Here is a 26054-nt window from a genome sequence, read left to right on the forward strand (position 1 = left end):
TGCCTTCACTGAGTGACGGGCTAAGCAGTCCAGGAACTCGCGTGCTACAGTGAGACGCAGTGCAGCCGGCGCAGCCAGCTGGCAAACAGCAGGATTCCTGAAGACCTTTTATTCATTTGAAATACTCTGACGTCACCAGAGTCTGAGCAGACACGGCGTTTTTCCCGATACCCTAGGTTCCGGTAGCGTCCCGCCGGCCTGTCCTGTAAGCACGTGGAACTAGTAACTCCCGAATGTTCATTAACACAACTGTGCAACTGGCTTACTTCCTGTCCAGCCACTGGTCACTAAAGCCTGGCAACAAGGTTTAGGAAAAGGTCAAGCGCACCCGCAGATGAGAAAAGATGAAGCGGCCTGAGTCAGCGAGTGATCCTAACAAAGCCCCGGAGCTCGTGAGGGGCACTAAGCCTCCTTCACCGCCCCAACCAGGGCGGGTCTCAGGGTGCGCCCGTGCAGCTTGTACCCCACTTTGTTAACGAGCGCCACCGTGCCCGGCTCCTTGCCCTCAACCGGCGTGTGGAACAAGGCCTCGTGCTCGTAGGGGTCGAACTTGGCCCCCGCGGAGTTCAGCTGGAGTAAGCCGTGCTTCCTGAACACCTTCTGGATCTGGACCTCAGTCATCACGAGCCCCTCGTAGAGGTTCTTCAGGTGCGGGTTATCGTCTCTAATCTCTTCCTTTGGGACACACTGTGTTGCCTTCTCCAGAATGTCTACCACCTCCAGCAAGCCCTTGCAGAAGCCCTGAATGCCATATAGTTTCGCCTCCTCCACCAATTTTTGGCTCCTCTGCTGCAAGTTCTCAGTATCTGCTAAAGCTTGCTTATATTTTTCCTGAGTGGACAGCTTTGGCCTCTACGCCACAGAAGAGGAAAAACCCCATCAATGAACCTTTGGTATTGTTAACATTGCCCAGATGTGATTCAGCTGAAACGTTTATTGTGTACTAATCATCTGAATTCTGGTATCTTCCTCATTTTGCACCAACTTTTCCTGTAATCGCATCCATCTCCTGGAATTTCTATTTTTCGTGTGCACCAGGTTACTGTGTTCAGCCTTCAGGCGATTCCAGTGCCGTGGTTAAGAGCAAGGCCTCCCAGGCTCAGGCCCTCGCCCTGCCACTCAGTGGCCAGGTGACCCTGGGAAGTTTACCAAACCGTCCTGGACCTCAGTTTCCTCATCATGGTCTCCTTTAGCTACTCTTCCAGCTTGACCTTCTCTTCCATCAGTGTCTTCTCTGCAGAGGGCAGATCTGTCTTCTGTTCCTTCTGACCCACATCCTCTTCCAAGTTCTGGCCATTGTTCTTCTGTTTTGTAGCTGTGCACAGCAGCCGAGGAGAGGACTTGAGCAAAGAGGCCTTTTCACGCGGGCTTTCCAGGTGGGCTTGTTCCCACACAGTTCTACACCATGTATCAGTCTGGAATCGCAGCTGCATCCCCGCGCACTACCGTAGTCCCCGCTGCCCGGCCCGGTCTCCCCATCACTCAAGCAGCTCCTGCGGGGAAAGCCCAGCTCCTGCTCTGCGCACCTTCTACCCAACCTGTCTTCTACCAGATAACCTGGTTCTGGGAAACTCCCCCAACGCCGAACGTGCTAAGCACTCGCTAAACTAACTTATGAAGCTAGACTTTGAAAAGGAGAAACCGCAGGTTTAAAAAAAAACACGAAAGAAGAAAAGCCAAGGTGAGGGCACTGCCTCGTGACCCCCGCCGCGGAGTCACCGCTCTTGTCGAAATAAGCCGCTGTCCCCACGGCGGGGCAGGCGCCGCTGCCCTCCTGATCTCAGGCTCCGGGGCACGCGGAGGTGGACGAGGACTCGGGCCGAGCGGAAGGAGCCAGCGCGCCGCCGCCCCGCGCCCCGGGGACCCGCACACGCGGCCGCCTCGCGCCGGCCTGGGCTCGCGCGGGGCGCCGTCCCACCCTCCCCGGGCCTGCTGCGCAGGGCAGCCCCGCGGTGTCCGCGCCCCGCGTGGGGGAACCGCCGCCCACAGCGCCTGGGCCGGAGCCGGGCAGGGCTCGGGTCGGAGCGGACGGGGGCGGCACGTGCAGCGCGCCCTTCCTCAGCCCGGGCAGCCGGCGCCCCTTAGCTCTCTGCCATATTCTATTGGTACAACGTGGGAGGAGACTACATAGGGATGTGAATGGCAGGATGTGGGCATCATTGAGAGCCACCGCAGAGGCTGGTTCCCACTGCAGACCTTATCCCTCAAGCTCTGGGACAGACAGCAGCCCCGGAGGAAAACTGCGGTTGACATGAAACCTTGATACAGACCTTCTTGCTAGCACTGCCATTGAGAGGGAGGCTAGAAAGGTGACCTCAGAAAGCTGGTAATGGCCTTGGGGTTCCTTAGAAGGAGTATTGATGGTGACAAGAGTAGGCTTGAGTCTAGGCATTGGTGACAGCGAGTGAAAGAAGCTGAAACAGACTGACCTTCTTCTCCTGGCTAGGGTTCCTCATTTTTGTGTTCCACGGGGTGATGAAGGGGCATGCGCCGGAGCAGTGGCAGCTGCTTTTCTGTTGCGGGTGGTTGCGACTGGATACTGGTAAGACGCCATTTGGGGCAAGGTATTGAATTTACAAGTCTTCCAAACTGATGAGATTTACTTGTCTCCTGACTTGAGTTCATACACCAGCAGCATCAAATGGAGGCTGTTTCCATGTCAGGAAAAAGATTTGTACTTTTGTGCGGAGATGAATGAAGTCAGGTGAAGGATGTGACTTCGGCCATATTTTAACTTAGTGAAGCTTCGCTTTTGGCCCAGATTCCTTGGACTGCTTGTCCTTGCTGTCACTTAAGTCTCAATTCAATTAAAAGAACATTGATTGAGTGCCTACGGTGTTCCGGGCACTGGGTCACAGGGGCTTTCTGGCCTGTAGCCAACAGTTGACTGAGCAGATATGGAAGCAAGAAGTGATGGTGGAGGAGAGAGCTTGTCAGCACCCCTAAGATGCCAGGCTGGCGGGCAGCCCAGATGGACCAGTGGCCCTTCCGGCACGGTGGGAGGTGTAGTGGACTCTGGTGTTGCCTCTGAGAATATCTCCAGTTCAGGCAAACTGGTTTTCTATGCATCAAAAGGCTCTTCCATCCAATTCAGGTAGCTTCGCTCAGTCTCAATGCAAAGCTCAGTTTATTGCCTTTAGGGAAGGCGATGCTTGAACTAGAAGATGCTACAAGTAGCACAGAGATCCAGTTCCTTTTTGCTGGGCATGTCAGTAACCTGCTGGTCCTTGTGCTGGGCTCTAGGGAAAGCGGTCTTCCTTGGTAAGTGAATTGGCTCTGCCTGTACCACACATTATAGTTCAAACTTACTTCTCACAACTTCAGAGAAAAGCTGCCTCCTTGAGGTACCCAGAACGAACAGTCTGTACATTGGGCTTTATATTTTTAACAGGATTCTTAAGGTATAATTTACCCATTTGAAGTGTAGAATTTGATGAGTTTTCTGTTTTTAACTGTTTGGGGTGTCATTTCAGATGGCAGCAGCCGGTGTGGGCTCAATGTTGGGCAGAAACAGGAAAGACTGAAGAAAACCTTTGCGCACAACTTGTTGACACCATCCGTCAAGTCAACTGCAACTAGTTTCATTTTCAAATCTTTAGGCTCCACCCAAGGCACTCCTTCAGAAACAAGCTCCCCAAATGGTGCGAGAAAAGGCTACACTGTCTGTACTTATATTCCAGAGGTATTGAATTAGTGTGAGGCCACAGACGTGGTCTTGGGAAATGATTCCTCCTCAAAACGAAATGCACATGTGCATGTGTACACCTGGGCTCACTCTGGACTGAGAAAGTGTGCACAGAAGCACCTAGTGAACTTAGTATGTACAAATCAGTGGGTTATTACATTCATGGAGGAGAGAAGAGACTGGAGGTAAAGAAAAAAAAATTCATGGGTAATTGCAAACGATCGTCACAAACTGTTAAAATCCGAAGGCACCTCATACATTGTCTAGTGCAATCCCCTCATTTTACAGATGAGGAACCTTAAGCAGGAAAAGGAGAACGCCTTATGGACAGTCTCCGTCAGCAGCAGAATTGGGGCCAGAACTCAGGTCTCCTGGCTCCCAAGCTAGTGCTCATCACACCCCACTGAGAATACCGGCTGAGCTGCACATTGCTCTTAGATGCCCACCTTCTTCCACAGGAGGCCAAGCTTCTAGGTACAGAGACAGATGTGAGGTGGAGATGGGTGTTAGGAGGGAAAGTGTAGGGAAAGGATTGGTGTAAAGGCCTAAAGTAAGCAGAAAGGCAAACTAGAGCAAAAACTTAAGAACTTCAAGGTGATGTTATGATGACTCCGTGTTCTGTGCTTCCAGATGGACCATAGTGCAGTGGCCTTTGGTTGCCTTTCTTAAAGACCAAAGTAGACTCCAGTTCACACACAGAACACCTCTGGTGGCCTAACTGTAGTCATTCTCTCACCGTCTCACTGCTGGTGGTAGAATGGCCTCATCCCCTGTAGTTTTCATTCTATTGGCTCCATCAGCAGTTCTATTTCCAAGGGCTGTAGGCAATCTGGAAGCAGTATGGTGGGTTTAAAAAAAAGGCACCAAACTTAGAGTCAGAAGACTTTGGCTCAAGTCACTAACTCCATGACCTTGGGCACATCACTTCCCTACTCGGAACTACATTCCCTCTACCTTCAACATGGTGGGGTGTGGGGGGCAGGATGGATCATCTTCCAAAGGGCCTACCAGCTTCAGGACTGTGTGAGGCCACACCATTTTCCAGTTTAGGCTCATTGACTAGTGTTGGAGTCTCCGCCTCCACTTCTACATGGGAAAGTCGTTGCGTATGAAGAAAATCTTTCCGCGGCCACAAGGGTCCATCAAATTCTGGCCAGCTAACTTGCAGGTATGTTGGTGCCCATGTGGAGCCACTGGGGAGCCATGGCATATAGAGGCACGAACTGTGGAAGGTTTTTAGCGGATAATAGTTGGGTCTGATTGGGGAATATTTGCAAGAGGGTGAGTTAGGCTTGGCTCCCCTGCTGTCCTTGAGGGATATTGTTTCATCAGCAAATATACAGCCCAAATGGATATACTTTTCTTTGAAGGAGCAGTAGTAAATAACATGTCCAGGATTTTAATGTCGTTGGACCAAGCTATAGACCTGGAGAGCCCAGGGGCCTGCAGCCAGCACTGAGATGCTCGTCAGTTATGACAGTAACTCAGCCAGTGGGGCAGGTAGTTCAGCCTCTTGGGCCACAGGTTCTACGACTGCAATCTGGATGCTGCCATCAGACATATGGCAGCCAGAAACTCGATTCCATTAGCACCGAGTGAAAACTTGCGCCCTCTGTACCACTAGGCACTCTCAAACTTGAGAAACAGCTGAACCTTCAGAGCAAGAATATCAAATTCATAGGGGATACAGATAGGTGTGTTATCATTTTATGTTGTCTCTTCCTGAAGGCCTCCAAGGTTTGTCCATGACTAACCTCCCCTAGGTTAAGGTTACTGTGAATAACGTAGCCTGTTATTCACAAGGCAGGAAGAACAGATGCACTTGTAATTGCTTAACAGTGCTGTCAGGATGAATTAATTCACCCCCAATTTAGATTAAACTATCCCAGGAAAGCACCACAACTTTTACTTCCTTTCTAATTCTTCTATTTATTCCTTCATTTGATAAACATGTCTTATGATTCTACTATGTGCAAAGTCCCTAATGCCACAGCTGAAAATGCTCTTTTTTTCTTTAATGCAGACAACTTTGACGAAGATCCCAACTGTTTCTCTCCTTTGAGTTGTGAAGCTGTGCCTAATTGTGTGAGAAGAATATTACCTGTGGAAATCAAAATGAATTCCATTCACAAACAAAGATTTCTTCAATAAATCCCAGCAGAGATACCCACCTTCCCCTACCCCCAGATTGGGGAAAATGTTGATTTTGTGAAAGCATCTGCTCCAACTTTGTATTCTAAATATTATTTTGGAAGGGGCAGAATGAGATAGCATTTAGTGAATATTAAAGCCAGAATAATTCTATTCATTGTAATAGTTGTTTCTTACTTTTTTTGTAGAGAAGATATGAGCCTATAGTTACGATATGTTAGGGGAGAGCTGTCTACAGCGTTGGAGATTTTGTTTCGAAAACTCTTGTGTCTACGCCCTGAAAGAAAAAAAAAAGATCGTGATCAGGGTTTTTACAGTGCCGAGAGTCAAACAATTTCAGGTGGCAGAAGTTTCCAGGTACCCAGTTGGCCTGACACCCACGCAGGCAGTAGATAAGAAAAGTCACAAGGTCATACCTTTTGGGGAAAAAAGGTGCTATCCTGTTGGCTTGTCATGACAAAGCACCTGAAATCCCCTTTACTAAAGTTACTCTTTTGATTGAAGCTCCTTGTTAAAATGTCAACATGTTTTGTGAAAACAGTGGCTCATCAATCCACAGACACCCATCAGTTCCTTAGTGGGGATGAACTTCTCAACCAAGACAGCCCCTGAGGGCACAGGAGGCAGGGTTCTGAGGAAGGGAACACAACAGGAGCTGTCTGAAGCTGGTGGTTCTTCCTAGGGAGCAAAGGTCAGGGTGAGCAGAACAGTAGGGGATGGAAGCAAGAAGACTCATCCCAAGGCAACGGAGTGACCCTGAGGATGAACTTTGCCTGCCTTACACTCTGTGGCTAAGCATGAGGGGTGGCCTTCTTAATCCCATCCCACATGCTGTCACCAAGGCTTCCCAGCCAAGGCAGGCTGCTCACATTTGTCCTTAAGTAGAAACAAGTAAAGAGATGAACATTCTGGAAGGATACACAAGCCACTAGTATCAGTGGTGGTCTTCAGGAAGGGGAATTGGGTATCTGGGAACAAGGGAGGAAGGGAGGCTTACTTTTGAACCTTGTACTGAGAGAGTGTACTATCTCTTCAAGAAATAAATGAAAACAAGAACTTCCCTGGTGGTGCAGTGGTTGGGAATCCACCTGCCAATGCAGGGGACACAGGTTCGATCCCTGGTCCAGGAAGATCCCACATGCTGCGGAGCAACTAAGCCCACGAGCCACAACTACTGAAGCCTGCGCGCCTAGAGCCCATGCACCACAACAAGAGAAGCCACTGCTCGCCGCAACTAGAGAAAGCCTGTGCGCAGCAACGAAGACCCAATGCAGCCAAAAATAAATAATTAATAATTAATTTTTTAAAAAAGGACAGCTGTCATTTAAAAAGAGAAATAAATGAAAACAAATAAATAAAGACAATTGGAGCCTTCCAATGAGAAAGAAAGATAACTTCTTGGGTTTCAATACCACAGATTTAGTCCCCCATTACTCTCATGAATGTGTATGATGCAGTGGGCTGTGGAGAGAGCAGAGCTGAGTTCAAATCCCAGCTCTTAGCAGAGGTGTGACAGAGATTCCTAAATGTGAGGCTTGGGGAAGTAATAATAACAGTACATTCATCATAGAGTTGAAGTGAGGCTTAAATGAGATGAGGGCTATACATTTTCCAGCACAGTGAAGCATAGTACGACTTAACCCCTTTTCCTTTCTAACTCCCACCCACCATGGAAGCAACCTAAGTGTCCATCACAGATGACTGGATAAAGAAGATGTGGTATATTTATACAATGGACTACTACTCAGGCATAAAAAAGAATGAAATTTTGTTATTTACAGCAATGTGGATGGACCTAGAGGGTATTATCCTTAGTGAAGTAAGTCAGACGGAGAAGGACAAGTGCTGTATGATATCACTTATATGTGGAATCTAAACAAACAAAGAAAACAAAATAGAAACAGACATAGATACAGAGAACAAACTGATGGTCACCAGACCTGGGCAGGGGGATGGGTGAAATAGGTGAAGGGAATTAAGAGGCACAAACTTACAGTTATAGAATAAATAAATCACAGCAATGTAATATACAGTATAAGGAATATAGTCAATAATACTGTAATAATTTTGTATGGGGACAGATAGTTACTGGACGTGTCACAGTGATCATTTCATAATGTATTTGTTGGATCGCTCTGTTGTACATCTGAAACTAACAAAGTCCTACATCAACTATACTTCAATAGAAATCTTTTTAAAAGAGAAAAAATAATTACAAAGCTCCTTGGAGCTTCAGGGCACAGGCTCTGGCTTTTCATTCTCTGCTGTGCTCTGGGTACCCTGTGGGCAAACTGGCAAACACTGAAGAGCACTAAACTCTCTCCAGGGCAAGTCATCTGGGATGACCCTTACACCCCCCCTACCCCCAGGGATATGGGAAGTTTGGGGGGTGGAAGGGTAAGTAAGAGAAGGTAAAGTTTGTATCCTCAACATTCAGGCCTATGGTTAATTGGTGTGTTTCTCATCCTGAACTTCAAGCATTTAGGGAACACAAAGGATTTGGAGCAATGGAGGAAGGATCTAGTTATACATCTGTTGATTACACAAAACAAATGAAATGAATTAGATTCATACTTATAATGTGTGGTGACTCCTAGGCACTCCATAAATATTTGTTGCATGCATGCATGAATGAATGGTCTAAAATACATGAGTGTATGAAAGCAACAGCTGCTTTTTCCTAATCTGGGGTCTCTTATCTCAGTGCTGAGTAAACCTATGTTCTCCACTAATATGTAAGCTTCATGAAGGTAGGAACCTTGTCTGTCTTGTTGACTGCTGTGCTCTTGGTGCCTAACACAATACTTCAGTCAAGGTTCTTTGGTTGCCAGCAACAGAAGCCAAATGTCTTTGACTGACAGTCTTGACTGTCAGTTCTGGTTACCCAAGGAGAAGGGACTTTGTTGAAAGGGTTTGGGGAACTTAAATAATTTATGGGGAGGTTAAAGAACAGGGCTTGAAAAAGGACAGAGGTCTACAAATCAGGAACCATAGCGGATTGTCTCCTAGCAGGGAATCTTCTTGGTAGAGCACCACTTCTGGGAAGAATAAACTAATTTCTTCTAGTCTTATGTTACTACTTTAAGATTCAGAGTCTCATGAGACTGCTCCTGATAGGCTGAGCTTAACTTTTGTGCTGTACTGGGTAGTGAGAGGAGGGATGTGGCAGAAGGGAGTCCTTCAGGGAGCACTTTGGTTTTCACAGTAGCAGGACAAGAGCTTGGGTTTACCATCCCACCAAGAATACCCAGAATGGGGGAGAAACCATTCTGCAAAAAGAAATTAGGCTGCTGTTAGGAATGGATGAGTAGGTTGGAGAAAAATCCACATTTGCCCACTACATACAATATAGGACTGAATGTGTTTTGGTTGAATCAATGGCTAATTCGGTAATATACTTATTCAATAAGTGTACAATAGTGCTTAGAAGAGAAGGTCTCTCCCCCACGTCTCATCATGTATTCACTTATTTTTTTAAAGGCTAAGGTATATCAGGATGTTGAGAGAGTTGAAGAGTTCAAGATAAGCATCCCAGAATTATAGAGAAGAGTGCTGTTAGAAAAGGTGAGTTTTAGAGATCTTGGATACATAAGTTGACCTCACTCTAAAGAAAATCAGTATATGAAAATGAGTGTAGTTATTTGTCTATGCTGTTGTCATCTCTCACCAGAGGAGTTCACAACTGATTACATTCTTTTATTAAGGTGCTTCATCATACAGATTTCTAAGAGCTCCCCCAAATATCTGAAAATATATTTTGATCCCAACTTCTAGGACCCTTCAGCTTTGAATAGGGAGGGCTCAGCTGTGGGAGAAGGAAATCTGCTTACATTCCCCATCTTACCATACTCTTGGCATGATACTCACAAAGTGAGATTCATAGAAAAGGGGGAGGCATATGGCATTCAGGGCCCTGCATTGGAGGACTCTGGTGTGAGTATTAAGAAAAGACCCAAAAGAAATCAATAGTAAGTGGTAACTTCAAATATTGAAAAAATAATTCATCTCATCTAAATGCATAAGAAAGCTACAGATGTTTCCTTAACATATGCAGTCTTATGCAAATGATTATGTAAATTAAACAAAAAGTTGGGACTGGCAAATTCCCAAGTTTTCAAGATTTACTTATGTGAACCTAGTATTCATCATAGAAACAGGTGGAAGGTTTTTGCTCACACCTCCTATCACTTAGATGGGAGGGGAGGCAAGCCTGAAGCATGTGCTACATTAATAGGGGGAAGGCGCTCAAATCAGGGGATGTACTAGATAGATGGTTAGATAGTTAGATAGATAGACAGATAGACAGATAGATAGATAGATAGTTTTCACCTTCAAAATGTTAGCCAGCTCATCCATCATGCTTAGCTGGTTTTGGGCAGCAATGGGACTAGAAATGGAAATGAATCTGGGTTGCATTGAATTTTGATGAAGGCCTAGTTCATGCAAAAAAGATTAAAAAATAAATCCTCAGCCCACCAATTCCCAGAGGAATGGAAAACTTTAGAGCAATTATAGGGGAAGAATAAAGACCTAGTGTAACAACCTCCATCAAATCTTCAGACACTGGCCCTTTCAGGGGTAGAGACAGAGGGATATACTTTATAGTGGATCAGACTTCCCCAGTTGGTGGACCTAAAAAATCAGGTTGTGAAGGCTGACAGTGAGCTGGATTGTCCTCTAGCTGTTTTCCACCCAAAACATATTCTCCCAGTCCTTCTTCCCATCCTTTATTAACCTCAAAATGGTTGTGTAATAGACCTACTCCTCTGCACCTTGACTTTTTTGATACTGTTGTTGTTGTTTTACATTTAGCAATATGTCAGAACATAAAGGGTTTTTTCTTTTAAGACTGCATGGTATTCCATTGTATGGCTATACCATAACTTTTTAAACAGGTTTCCTAATGATGGTTTCCAAATGTTTGCTATTTCAAAAGAATGCTGCAATAAACAGTCTTGTACATGTCCCCCCAGAAAGAAATAGGTCTGTGGACTTGAGGTTGGGAGACCATTTCCTAGCATTGGGGCCAGTGGCCATACAGCTAGTGACTGCTTCCTTTTGACTGAGTCCAGAAATGTGAGCAAGTAAAGGTTTCAGGGAGGTCTGACATTCTTTTAAGCTGTTTATCTGACCAAGTACAGCATGCTGGTCATTACAGGTGCTTCCTCTGGGCCCAGCCCTATGCCAAACACCATAGAGGATGCAGTGATATACAAGCCACAGTGCTACCAATAACAAACTGGGACTGTCCTTGGGGTAATAAAACATCCACGCCAGGAACAAATTGTCCGCAGTAACATATGTTCACCCTTCAAACTGTGTGGTAGAGACCCTCAGGCATAATATACAGAAGTCACTTAATTATAAATCTAATTCCTCAAATACTTATTGAGAATCCACTATGTTGAGGTGCTGAATAAGACAGATACAATTCGTACAGTTGACTGGGGAGACAGGAAACCAAATGTCCAATAACAATACTGTGTGTGATACTGTCATATGTCATACACTTTTTTTTTTAAAGGTTTGCATATTTTTTTTTAAATTTATTTATTTATGGCTGTGTTGGGTCTTCGTTTCTGTGCGAGGACTTTCTCTAGTTGTGGCGAGCAGGGGCCACTCTTCATCGCGGTGCGTGGGCCTCTCACTACCGCGGCCTCTCTTGTTGCGGAGCACAGGCTCCAGATGCACAGGCTCCGTAGTTGTGGCTCACGGGCCTAGTTGCTCCGTGGCATGTGGGATCTTCCCAGACCAGGGCTCGAACCCGTGTCCCCCGCACCGGCAGGCAGACTCTCAACCACTGCGCCACCGGGGAAGCCCCTGTCATACACTATTACTGGAGGTTTCAATTTATACAACTGGTGGTAGGACAAATAGATACAGCCTCTTTGGAGAACTGTTTCGTAGTTTCTAATAAAAAATTAAACAACTCTATGACCCAGCAATTCCACTCCTAGGTATACGCCTTAGAAAAATGCAAACATATGTCCACAAAAAGACTTGTACACAAATGCTCATAGCCGCTTGGTATTCATAACAGCCAAAAACATGGAAACAACCCAAATACTCATCAGCAGTGGGAGCAAACAAATTGTGGGAGGCTCACACAGAGTAATACTACATGACACTGAAAAAAGAATGAACTATGGATACACAGAACAACATGGGTAAATGTAAAATATATATTGAGTCAAATAAACCAGACATAAAAGATTATATACAGTATGATTTCATTTACATGAACAGGCAAAAATAATTGATGATTATAGAACTCAGGATAGTGGTTATCTCTGAGGGAAGGGTATATACTGGGAAGGTGCAAGAGGGAAATTTCTGGGGTGCTGGAAATGGTATATATCTTGATCTAGATGTTGGTTACAAAGGAATATACACATATAAAAGTTCATCCAGCTGCACACTTAAAATAAAGCATTTTATCCACTTTATGTATGCTGTCTCTCAACTGAAAAGTAGAAGGGAAAAACTTTTTGGAGGGTACTTTAGCAGTATCCACCCAAACTTAAATGTACATGTAATTATCCCCAGAAATCCAATTTCTAGCATTTTATCCTAGCATAGATATACAAAGATGTATGGGCAAAATTCTTTACAGCAACCCTGGAACAGTGAAAAATGGAAATAAACTAAAGCCCAACAATATCATAATGGTTAAATAAATGTGGGCTATATATAATATGAGATAATATGCAGCTAATAAAAAGAATAAGTTACATCAATATGATTAATAATGTAAAGATATCCACAATATAATTTATGCTAAAAAGCAAATTGCAAAATAGTACATATAGTATGATAAAATATGTGTAAAAATAAAACTTTGTGTGTATGCATATCCGTATATATGTAGCCCACAGAAAGTTTGTAAGGATACACACCCTCTTGTTAACAGTGGTTTACCTCTGGGGAGAGTGATTGGTGGGGACTTTCACTTTTTATTTTATATACTTATGGATTGTTTTAATTTTTATAAAATTAAAGCCTACATACTTTTTGTAATTTAAAATGTTAGTAATAAAAAAATAAAATTTTAGTAATGATCAAATATGTGTAGTGCTTTGAGTTTCCCTGTCTTGGCTGATATCATTTACTCACTGAGATAGTAACAGTAGAAGTAATCAAAGGGAGATTGTTGAGAAAGATGACAAATTCAGTCTTGGACATCTGGTTTTGAGATGCCTGCAGGACATTCAGGTGTAGATGTTTAGAAAGGAGTTGGATAGGTAGGTCTGGATCAGAGAGGAGCAGTTAGGGATGGAGATAGAGATTTGGGGGGTATGGATGGCAATCTAAGCCACTGTAGGAATCAATGTGATTATTGAGGGATAGTATATAGAGGAATAATGGAAGCAAGAAGGCCCAGACATGAGGAGCACGAAGGGGCCGACAGAAGTGGATCAGCTGCAAAAGCCATCTTGAAGGAATGGCTAGAGAGGTAGGAAGGAAACCGAAAGTATGAGGTGTCATGCAAGCCAAGAAGGGAGAGGTTCACAACAGACAAAGTAGTGACAATATGCTGGGGAGAATAGAAATATGAAAAGGGGAGAAATATCTCTTCAGGATTTAGTGATAAGGAAACTCTAGTGAGATCAGGAGGTTGAGTGTGTAAGGGGGCAAATGTAGCTCTTTCATGCTTAAGGAAACTTTTTTTTTTAATATAGAATTTTTTCATGGGAGTCAAACTATTGAAACAATTGCCACTCCCCCCCTGCTCACTAGCTGTTATTATTGTTTCTTGTAAACATTTCACTAATTCTTAGAGAATGGTCTCATGGGAAGCTGCTCTGAGGTGCTTTTTCAGTTACTTGAGTCTGCGATCAGTGTGGTAAGTTGCTGGCAGCCATTTTGGTGAAAGACCCATCCATAGTTAGGAAGGATGAGGCCAGTGGGCGGGTTCTAAACCTACATTGATTGCTCAAAAATATAGCTCTTTCAATAAACTTAGTTGCTACGTTGCAGGAGGTGGTGGTGGAGATGGGGGTCACTGGAAAGGACTGAGGTTGAGACAGATTTTTTTTAAATATAGTATTAAAATCAGAAAGACTTGAACACATTTACATGGTGATGGGAAGTATCAATAGCTAGTTGAAGTATAGAGATTGAAATACTGAGGGGGAGAGGGTACAATTTAGCCAACCGAGCAAGGAAGGAGGGGATGGGATCCATAGCCCAGATGGAAAGATACCTCCTAGACAGAAGGTGAGGCACTCCATTGTAACAGGAAGGAAGGAGGAAACGGTGGGAGTGGATGCAGGCAAATTTATAGATTTGGTAATAGGAATTTAAGGTAGTTCTCATCTGATAGCTTCTATTTTCTCTCTGAAGTAGGAGGTGATGTTACCTGCTGAGAGTGAGGGGAGAAGTGATAAGATGGAGAAGGTTTAAAATAGCTGCTATGGAGAACAGGAGGAAGCGCTGAGTGAGGAAACAGAAGAATTTGTAGGCCTCCTTCAAGCTCCACTTGAGGTCATAATCAGGGGGGATGGTGTGAGTTCATCTCCTGGGGGTGAGGGTAGAGGTGGAGGGTCTACACAATGTCAAGATCTCTGATCAACTGGGTTTCTTGATTCAAACAACTAGTCGATTCAGTGAAGGAAACCTGCTAACATAATTACTTGGCACTAGAAGAGCCCAGATCGTGATTACATCCCCAGTGGAAGCATGTGGATTGGATTCCATCACCCGAGGCTCTATAGCATGTTGGAGAAAAGGAGACCTGACAGTAGCACCTTATCGCTCTAGTCACAGCCCAGAAGCAGCTGCCTTTACTATTCGCACCCTCACCAGCAATACTTTTCTAAATTGGAATGTTTCTTATTGCAGCATTACTTATGGTGACAGGAAGTTGGAGCGGCAAAATGTGGTGGACACACGTTTGGGAGTCGTTTCCAGCAATTAGAAGCAAGGGATTAGATGTAGATAGAACAACATGTATAGATTTTGAAAACAATGCTGGGTAAAGAAAAATAGCAAGAAACAGAATAATATTTACTGTAATACCATTTACAGAAATTAAAGACATTCATTGAAAATGATAATATGCATTTTATAAGAATACATACAAACAAAAATATAGTAATTAACCAGAAGAGAATGGTGGCCAATGAGGGAGGAGAGTGTGAATGACATGCTGGGATGGCCGGGAATAAATAAATTCTGTGTTTGATTAACTCAACCTTCTGCACCTAAGGCACTAACTAAATACAGAGATAAACAAATACATCCAAACACTTCCTAATCTCTTGAAGACTTTGTTTCAAGCAACACCTTTATCTCCAACCCAGAATAATGGACTCACACAGGATCAGAGCTGGGGGAGAGCGTGCAGGTCATCTAGGGCTGCCCCTCACCTCACCACTTATTTTTATCGAGGAAGAAACTGAGGCTCTGAGAAGGGAAATGACTTGGCCAAAGTCACACTCTCAGTTGCAAAACTTAGACTAGACTCAGATCTCCCAAGCCCTGTACTCCTTCCCCTGAGCCCTGCATATCCACTCGAGAGAATTCTCACTTGTTTTGTTGTTGTTAGCCTCTTAAATGAATTCAACTTCATCCTATGGTTTCTGTTTATTTTTTTTAATCTAAAAATAAAAGCAGGAAAAAGGTGTACTGCCCTGCTTTGCTTACACAGGGGAAGAGTGGTTAAAACCAGTGAAACTTATCCCAATTGCAAGGGTTCTCAACAATTTTTTAAGAAGTCTATGACACACTTTTTTTTTAAAACATCTTTATTGAAGTATAATTGCTTTACAATGGTGTGTTAGTTTCTGCTTTATAACAAAGTGAATCAGTTATACATATACATATGTTCCCATATCTCTTCCCTCTTGCATCTCCCTCCCTCCCACCCCTCTAGGTGGTCACAAAGCACCGAGCTGATCTCCCTGTGCTATGCGGCTGCTTCCCACTAGCTATCTATTTTACATTTGGTAGTGTATATGTGTCCATGACACTCTCTCACCCTGTCACATCTCACCCCTCCCCCTCCCCATATCGTCAAGTCCATTCTCTAGTAGGTCTGTGTCTTTATTCCCGTCTTGCCACTAGGTTCTTCATGGCCTTTTTTTTTTTTTCCTTAGATTCCATATATATGTGTTAGCATACTGTATTTGTTTTTCTCTTTCTGACTTACTTCACTCTGTATGACAGACTCTAACTCCATCCACCTCATTACAAATACCTCCATTTCATTTCTTTTTATGGCTGAGTAATATTTATGACACACTTTTTAAAAACTTTTATTGAGAGATGATAGGTAGCTTGAAGGGCTTTTGAAAGTTTACTAAACAAGGCGCTAATAATAATAATGTAGTCCCTACTTCACTGCTACAATGTCTCACAGGGCCTGGGATAGCATGGCGACATTAATCTATGTGTTTATCAGCACACTTCAACCCTGTGTCACGGTTTGACTAGAACAGTTCCCTACACTGACCACCCTCACTTATATACCCATGAGGCATGTGAACATGCAGTCTTTCTGGACATCTGGAGTGATATTGTTCTGTGACATCCATTTGATGTTGTTTGATGTTGCCCTATGCCTCTTCCCCCCTTGCAGGTTGAACTCCAGTCTATTCTATATTGCATGGTCTACTCAACACAGTATTCTTTATGACAGTCATCATCATAACATTTTGCATGTTTGGTCATAGTAAAAGTACATCACTCTCTTGACTCACCAGAGGGGTTCAGGGCACACCTGCTGAGCCCCACTGCCACAGGCTGTAATGGAAGGCAACAGAATGGAGTCATTATTAGTATCAGAGAGGCCAGGGTTTAAATGCCTGTCCTGTCACAGTGGCACCAACCCTTGGCAAGATACTTAAGCTGTTTAATACAATCCAACAAAAATTCATGGGCCTATTATAGGCAAGGTCTGTTCTAGGTGCTTGGGGGTACAGTAGCAAATAAAACAGATGAAAATCCCTGCCCTCATGAGCTGACATTTTAATAAGGGGGAGATGATAGACAACAAACAATTAACATAATAAATAAGTTAGAAGGTAGAAAATGTCATGGACTAAATAAAAAGTTGAGAAGTGTACTTGGGTATTGGGTTGGTGGGGAGAGGGTGCAGGTTGCAGTATTAAATAGGGTGGTCGGGGTAGGTCTTATTGAGAGGTGACAGTTGGGCAAAGAGGAAAGGAAATTAGCCATATGGCTACCAGTGGTGGGCAGAGGTATTTCTGGCAAGACCAAGGAACAGGGAGGTGGCAGTGGAGGGGGTGAGGAATGCTTGAATTCTGGATATATTTTGAAGGTGGATCCATCATGATTTCATGACAGATTGGGTATGGTGATTGAGAAAAATAAGATATCAAGAATGACTCCAAGGTTTTTGGCCTGAACAACCAGAAGGATGGAAATCCTGCCTCCAACTGATGAAAGGTATAGTTACTGCCCACATCTGATGAAACGCAGAGTTTGGAACAGGTTTTCCTTCTTTCTTACTTGTTTATTGTGGAGAAAGATCAGAAACAGTGTTTTGGACACGTTGAGATGTCTATTAGAAATGGTAGTGGAGGATTTCCCTGGTGGCACAGTGGTTAAGAATCCGCCTGCCAATGCAGGGGACACGGGTTCGAGCCCTGGTCCGGGAAGATGCCACATGCCGTGGAGCAACTAAGCCCGTGCGCCACAACTACTGAGCCTGCGCTCTAGAGCCCGTGAGCCACAACTACTGAGCCCGTGCGCCTAGAGCCCGTGCTCCGCAACAAGAGAAGTCACCACGATGAGAAGCCCGCGCACCGCAACAAAGAGTAGCCCCCGCTCGCCGCAACTAGAGTAAAGCCCGCGCGCAGCAATGAAGACCCAATGCAGCCAAAAATAAATTAATTAATTTAAAAAAAAAAACAAATCCTAGTGGAGATGATGTTGAGTAGGAACGCAAGCCTGAAGTTCAAGGGATAAGTCTGGGCTAGAGGTACAAATTTGGGAGTCGTGGGTATAGAGATGGCCATGAGACTAGATGAGACCACCTGAGGAAGGAGTGCAACTAGAGAAGAGCTCCAAGGACTGAGTCCTGAGGCCCCACAGCATCAAGAAGTCAGAGATAATTAAAAAAAACCCTTTACACTTAAAAAAAAAAAAAAAAAAAAGAAGACAGAGAAAGGACACAACCAGCAAGGGAGACTAAGGAGTGATCTGTGAAGTTGGAGGAAAAGCAAGACAGCAAGGTGTCCTGAAAGCTAAGGAAGGAAGTGCATGGAGGAGGGAGTGATCCACTGTCTTCAGTGCTGCTGATGGGTCAAGGATGACCGTGACTGAGAACTGACCCATGGATTGGGAATGTGAAGGTTATTGGCGACTTCACTGGAGCAGGTGTTATAAATGGTGGAGGCGAGATCCTGATTGGAGTAGCTCTAAGGAAAAATTGGAGACAGGGAGCGGAGACAACTCTTTAATGGTGTTTGCTGTGAGTGGGAACAAATAAATGGGTGGTAGATGGCAGGTGATGCCTTAGCCCCCTCCTCTGTAAAAAGAGATTGATAGCTTTGTCTATCTCTCAACATTAATGACAAAATTAAAGAAGATTCAATGCAAATTTTTTGAGTACTGAGATAGTACATGTAATATGTCTATCACATAATTGGCACTCAATAAAAGGTAGTTTTTATTTTAATAGTGATTATCCATTAAACATTATAACATTAAAATAGAATTAAAAGCATACTCCTTTTTAAATAATACAGATTTTAGTGTCCTAGGCCAACAGATGAGTCATTGTATGAGGGAACAAAAAAATCTCAGAATAAGTTTTGCTGTAGTGCACATCAAACCACATCTCACAAGATGACCTCCAAAGAACACATCAGCTGAGTTTTCATCACATCTGTGTTCCCTAGAATGTAGTAATTATATGTAACTACCAGAGGCCTAGGAAAAAAAGCTTCTTTCAAAACCACAATCTTCTCTCAAAATGGGACAAGCATCTCCATTAGTGAGCATATCTCTTAAGTGTGACAAGGCCGTAAAGTTGCCTTCCTTTTTTCCTGTATATACATTCTTTTTTTCCTCTCTCAGCCCCTAATTGCCAAGTTAAATGTCACAGAAGTAAATTGACATCTGAGAATTTTCTCCTGTCCAAGCCAATACACCTTCTAAAATCTTTTTAAGATGGTGAACAAACGATATTACATAAGCTACAAGTTGTGAAGCCTGAGCAGACCTGAAGAGAGTTTATCTGTGAAATAAAATAAAACTTAAAACGAAGTTAAGCTGACAAGTATTGAATATATAGTGGTATACACAATAGTTAGCGTGCCGTATGTTAATTAGGCATAAGTGGTGAGCTATTAGCATGAGTGATTCGAATTAGTTATTCTGTTACACAGCCAAGGCTGATTGCATCTTTCCTCTTTGTTAATTTTCCAGGCACTAATATTTCTATTAATGGTGAAGATGTTCTCCAAAACATCACATTCTATCATGTTTGTTTACTTGTTAATTCCTTTCTGTTTCCAAGAAAAGTTCTTTCTTTCTTAGAAACACACTTCCATCACCTCCTCAGGGATCTACCTCCATCAATTCCCTCTCCTCCATGACCCAAATCTGTCCTCTGCTCACAATGCCCAAACCTCTGGCATACTAAAATTCCTTCCCCAGAATCTGTCTCCCCCACAAGCCAGCACCCTATCCTGCTTTCTTCCAGCACCAACCCCCTCACAATCCCCAGTTTCTCATTTTTCAGTCCTTCTTCCTCTCCAGCAACCTACCTTCTTCCTCCCCTGCACTACTGAAACTGCTTGGGCAAAGATCACCAAGGACCTACTAATTAACTTATCTGATGATTTCCTCTCAGCCCTTATCCTTTTCAACCTCTGGTAGCATTCCAAACTATTGACACCCCTCCATGCTGAAACTTTGTCCTGCCTCAGCTTCCTTGACACCATTCTGTCCTGACTCTTGTTGGCTTTTCCCCAGGTTCTCTCCTCAGTCCTCTCCTCTTCTTGCTTTGTGTATTCTCCCTGGGAGAGAGAATTCACTCTTCTGGCTTTTGTTAGCAATAATATGCTTGTAAATTTCATGTCTGTATCTCTAGCCTAACCCTCTCTACTGAACTCCAGCCCTATATTTCCAACTCTTATTGGACATCTGCACCTAAATGACTCCTAGAAACCTCAAAGTCAACATGTTCATGCCCCAACTCATTAACTTAATCCCATCTGCCCAAATGAGAAATCTGGGCGTCATTCTCAAGTCTCTCCAATGTCTGGCCACCCACGTTCAATTTGTTCCCCAGTTCTGAAATGCCTCTGGAGTCCTTACTTCCCTCTTCTTCTCCAGGTACCACGAACTTGATTCAGTGTCTCTGCATCTTTTATATGAAGTCTTTCCTCCCCCACCAACTCTACTGGCTTCAACCACATGGAACTGCATAGCCTTCCCTGAAAGTCCAATAATGTCTTCCACTAAGGAGCAGAGCCTAACTTACTTATATTTCTCAAATGTATTTCTTATATTGTAGAAAATGCCATCTGTGTTCAACCTACAGTATATGCAGGCTCCAAGCCAATTATGCTGCATTACTGAGTATTCAGTGTAAGAAAGCTCTGGGGCTGATGGGCTGCAATGTGCTTTGTTGTATTAACAGGGCCCTTTGGGTCCCTGGCTGGTCTGTGACCCCCTCCCTTTGCCCCGCTCTGGAAGTATTATGCAGATTAGAAAAGATCAACTAATGACCAGATATCATTCAGGGGACTCCTACCTTATTCTGTGCAGTGAAGATCTGTAAAAGGAAAATGTCCATTCACTCATCCAAAGCAAAATGGAACCCCACAGTAAGCTGGAAAATGTAGGCCTAATTCCTGGTAGCGGCCCTTCCCCAGTGCCCTCCACTCAACCCATTTGGAGAGAAGGGATCTGACTGCAGTTCGCTCAGCTCATTGTAAAGGAGTATTCACATTTAACAGAGGTGTATTTTAAGAATATCTCTGTCTTATTGCTACATTTTTCTTTCAGACAAGAAATCCTAGCATAGTACAGTATTTCTTAGATCTTTCCTTCATTTCTCCAGCCATAGCCTAAATGCAGATCTTAATCACGTCATTCCTGAGCAATTATAAGGTCTCTCCACCTCCCATGTTAGTCTACATGATTCCTCTTTCCAAAGCCATTCGCTTATTTATCCAGTCTGTCTGTTGGTTCATCACTTAACAAGCATTCATTAACAGTTGTGCACTGGCCACTGTGCTAGGCCCTGAAGTAAGGGAAGGGGAGGAAGATATAAAGTAAATCAGGGGACTTCCCTGGTGGCGCAGTGGTTAAGAATCCACCTGCCAGCGCAGGGGTTCGAGACCAGGTCCGGGAAGATCCCACATGCCGCGGAGCAACTAAGCCCGTGCACCATAACTGCTGAGCCTGAGCTGTAGAGCCCACGAGCCACAACTACTTAGCCCACGTGCCACAACTACTGAAGCCTGCATGCCTAGAGCCTGTGCTCTGCAGCAAGAGAAGCCACTGCAATGAGAAGCCCGCGCACCGCAACAAAGAGTAGCCCCCGCTCGCCGCAACTAGAGAAAGCCCGCGTGCAGCAATGAAGACCCAACACAGCCAAAAAAAATAAATAAATTTATTTAAAAAAAAAAAAGTAAATCAGACCCCCACAAAAGGTCCACAGTTCAGTGCGGGAGATAGACATCTCTGCCTGGAGAGACTCCATTCTCCTCTCTGTGCGAGCAATTCTTCGTGCTTCAACTCAGCACTCAAATATCACAGGCAGAGGGGTTTGCCGCTCCTTGGTGTTCCCCCAGCGCTTTGTTTACATCTTCACTGGGGTGCCTGTTGCAGTGGATTGAATATTCTCTCTTATCTCAAGACAGTGACCTCCCTGAGAACAGGGATTATGAGCGTTAGACGTGTACAGCTTAATGCATCAGAGATGGCTCAAACATCGCCGAACGAAGTAACACAAGAAGAGTTCAACTTCCTGCCACACTGAGTTCCAAGCAGAACTCCATCTGTTGAAGGGCGGGGGCTCTTCTTTACTCTGCGAGACCTCTTCTGCAGCCAGACAACCTGCTTGCCAGTCTATGAATAAGCAATGATTCGCCTGTCTCCAACACCCAGAAATCCCGTTCCTGGCCCACCTGTTTGTAGCCCGGTGCTTCTCAACTTAAATGTGCACCCAAATCAGTTAGACATCTTATTACAATGCAGATGCTCAGTCAGGAGATCTGGAAGTGGTGCCTGAGATTCTACATGTCTAATAAGCTCCCAGGTGAAACCAATGCTGCTGGTCCAAGGACCAGACTTTGAGTAGCGAAGACTCTAGCCAGCTTTCCCTATTCTTAGGCCTGCAAGTTACTTAAGTTAGGACCACCCCCTACGGCTTTGTAGAAATGCCCAGCATCAAGGCACCCAGCGGAGGAGGATAATGGGGGTTGAAAGCTAAACCATGCTTACCAGGCTCTGCACCCTGGCACTGGCCACACCTGCTGGCAGGAAGGGGCACCTTCCCCCCACCTTTTTTCTACTTACCACAAAGGCTCTGTAAGCCCGGTGCACCTCCAGGACTGCGTCCATCAGAAGGGAGCACCTTTTTTCTAATTCACACAAAGCTGCCCTATGGTCTAGCAGCCTCGGCCATGAGTGACAGCCCAGCCCACCCCGCTCCTGTATCTTTTGCTCCTTTCTGACTTATCACTCAGGTTGCTGATTCTGTATACAATTTGATTTTGTTCTGTCACTTTCATGGGTGCCCCTGCATTTGTTGAGATGTGAGAAACAACAGGATGTAGAAGAGCACCGTACTGTTTTTTTTTTAAATTATTTATTTATTTATTTATTTATTTATTTATTTATGGCTGTGTTGGGTCTTCGTTTCTGTGCGAGGGCTTTCTCTAGTTGCGGCAAGCGGGGGCCACTCTTCATCGCGGTGCGCGGGCCTCTCACTATCGCGGCCTCTCTTGTTGCGGAGCACGGGCTCCAGACGCGCAGGCTCAGTAATTGTGGCTCACGGGCCTAGTTGCTCTGCGGCATGTGGGATCTTCCCAGAGCACGGCTCGAACCCGTGTCCCCTGCATTGGCAGGCAGACTCTCAACCACTGCGCCACCAGGGAAGCCCAAGCACCGTACTCTTCATCACAGGACTTGGGCTCCAGACCCAGCTCCTTTTTTACTCCCCTCATGACGTCAGGCAAGGCACATAAAGCCTATGAGCCTTGGTTTCATCATGTATCAAATGAGGATTGTTGAGACCTGCTGTACCGGCTTCTCTTGGTTATTGTGAGGATGAAAAGTGATAACCGGGGGGAAAGCCCTTTGTAAATTGTAAGGTTCTGTAGAAATGTTAAGGATTATTATGAACGGGTTAGGTGGCATACCTTTAAATCCCTTTGTAATTCTCCCCAGCTCGGAAGCAGAGTGACCTGCATGTGGCGACTTCAGAGCGTACTACTAGTCGACCAGCTGACTCCACAGGAGTGTGCTCTACAGATTCTCTCTGAAAAGCCCAGCGACTTTGGCGAATGCACTGTGTGTGTGCCAAACTCAAGTCCATCAGCTTGCAGAGTCAGCAGGAAGATAACATCTTTCATGCAATCACAGTGGTTTCACAGGAATTAGTCTGTACAGAAACACCAAAGACACCAAATTCCAAAAAGTTGCTTTTAAAGGTAATCTTTCATTTTTTTTCAGATTTGGAAGGTTGACTCACCTGTTTATATGCTAAAAAGAACCCCCTTATTTTGATTTCTGAATACTTTCCCTCCTAGTAGTCAAACTTATTATGGAATAAAACATTTTGATAATTGCTTTTTAATATGATGAAAGGTTGGAACCTTTTCCAATGACAAGGAAATGAGAGAATATAATGGAATGATGTCTTGTAATTTTTATAACTTCCAAATAGCAATGAGAGAGTCGTTCATTTATTCACTGAAGTTTCCTTCCAGAATCACAGAATTACTCCTACACAGCAATTAGGAGGGAGAGATGAATGTTTAAGCCTTAGCTGTAACTTGTCTTCTGGGGAGGAGGGGACTGGGTTTAAGCTGTTGGCAATGGGAAAAGTTAATTAACAGATAGAAAATTTTAGTTATTATTTTCCTATGTTCTGAAAAGCTTTTCCAAATTGAGGAGTTAAATAAACCATCACTGTAATCTTCAACGGTTTTCTCTTAGAAAGGAAGTCAAGGTAAGTAAATCTAAATGTTCATATTTTAAGTGTTAATCTTTACTTTAAAAATATGGTTCTTTGGAGGAAAGTTTCTTACCTATCACTTGTCAAAGTCCATGGCTGGGCAGTTCAGTGGGTAGGAGCCCAGAGCTAACAATTCCACATGTTCAGAACCTTATGGGCCCCTCAGCTTCCCCCCTTCTCAAGGTTACAGCCAAGCCTGCCAGTGTGGGTCACAACTCACCAAGCGCACTGGCCAAGAGAGTGGGGAGGGTTTCAAACAGAACCATCCTCGCTCCTGGAGAGACAGCTCAGAGTTGATGACTTACTCTTGGGGCCTCATGAATTATTTCCTTGATTGCCAGAGAGGCCAGAACAATTTCAGCATTCAGGTGCAGTAACTTTCTATCTTCAGTTCCTAGTCTATTCCTGTCCCTCCTTTCCTGATGGAGTTGCTGATTTTTCCTCCTTATCTTTCCTTTAGCTTACCTGGGAGTATGTTCTCTCCCAGTCTCTCTATCTCTGTCTCTGTCTCTCTCTGTCTTTGTCTCTCTCTCTCTTACAGTAAGCCTCTTCAAATCTTCTTTAGAAGTCGTTGGCTGTTAGATTTAAGGACAGCTGACTCAACAGCATATCCCAGTGGGCAAAGCTTACTTCATCTTTTACCTAGAATCTTTATTTTTTTATTTTTTTGACACTTCTCTTCTTCATCTCTCCTTGACATTTGTTTTCTCACCTATGTACTTTACCAGTTAGTGCCGAGAAAAGAATAACAAAAAATTAATGAGAAAGGACATGTGTGTTAGTATCCCGTGTATTCAAGCTCTTCCAAGAATATTACTGTTTTGCTAAAAGTTGTGTGCACCTGTCAAGAGTGAAAAAGCAGAAAATGGAATTTTTGAAGATGGAGTTTTATTTCTTACTGCTTTAAACCTAGAGACTTGTTGCTACAACAAAAATCACTCGCTGGCTGTCCTCTTCAGCAATGTCCTTATTTTATATTTGTCCTAATCTAAATATACATGACTTTCAAGCCATGTCAAGTCCTTTTGGGAAAAAGATGGTGTGCAGATAAAATGGTTTTTTGGGGGTTTTTTTTGGTTTTTTTGCCTTGCCTGCTGTTTTAGTGTTTTACATGCTATGGTGTGTCTCCAGCATTCATTCATTAACTCCTCATTCATCATTCATTCATTCATTCAATAATCACTTAGGAAGAGCCTCACTTTGTGCCAGCTCCTTTGCTAGGCCCTGGGGACACAAAGATACACAAAAATTAAAAATCCCTGTCCTCGAGGAACTAGGTATAAGGAAGAAACAAAACTGCCCTCATAGAGCTTACACATTAGTGAGAGATGCAGACATGTTCACAAATAACTACAATATAACATAGAATTTATGTGCTATGAAGGATACAAGTAAAGTTGATGATAATGCAGAGGATGCAGTGACTAATTTTAAGTTGGGGAGGATGAGGAATGCTTCACAGAGGAGGTGGCTTTTAAGTAGAACCTTGAAAGATGAATTGGCTTCTCTGGGCCAAGGCATAGAAGAAAGGTATTCCAGGCTGAGGGAACAGCCTATGGGAAACCTCAGAGGTATGGAAGAACTTTCTGTGTTCATGTTGTTAGGTGGGGAGAAGATGGTGAGAGAGGAGGCCGGGAAGGAAGTGGGAGCACTTGGAATACCAAGCTAAGATAAGGACCACTCAGCACTCGGGGGCCTTCTCAACATGCTTCCAACCTTGTTTTCATCCTGATCCTGTCACTGTCTCCCATTGTCTCCCATTTTCCACCCCACTTCTGCTGGTGGGGGTGTAGTGACTGTACTGGTTTCCCTAGCATGATTCTCAATACTCATTAAGGACTTGCGCTGGTACTTCTGCCTCTTTCTACTGCTGGTTGCTTTGGGTAATTCTCCATCTTAGCCTCCAGTCCTTGGGATCCAAATCCAACCGCCTTTGGCCTGTATCCTGGTTAATTCTCTGCCCCCAGGCCCAACTTCCCTACACTCGCAAGGAGGGTCAGAGAGCAATATGATCAGACAGGAACTCAGCTAGCAGCATAGGGCTGTGGGCTGATT

At 44.2% G+C, this 26054-nt stretch overlaps 1 pseudogene; it reads right to left on the minus strand.

Moving 5' to 3' along the window:
* Positions 1-402: 402 nt before the first annotated feature.
* On the minus strand, positions 403-1433 carry LOC118888917 (annotated as a pseudogene).
* Positions 1434-26054: the final 24621 nt, after the last annotated feature.

Source organism: Balaenoptera musculus, chromosome X, assembly GCF_009873245.2.
Source record: "Balaenoptera musculus isolate JJ_BM4_2016_0621 chromosome X, mBalMus1.pri.v3, whole genome shotgun sequence".
Taxonomy (NCBI): domain Eukaryota; kingdom Metazoa; phylum Chordata; class Mammalia; order Artiodactyla; family Balaenopteridae; genus Balaenoptera; species Balaenoptera musculus.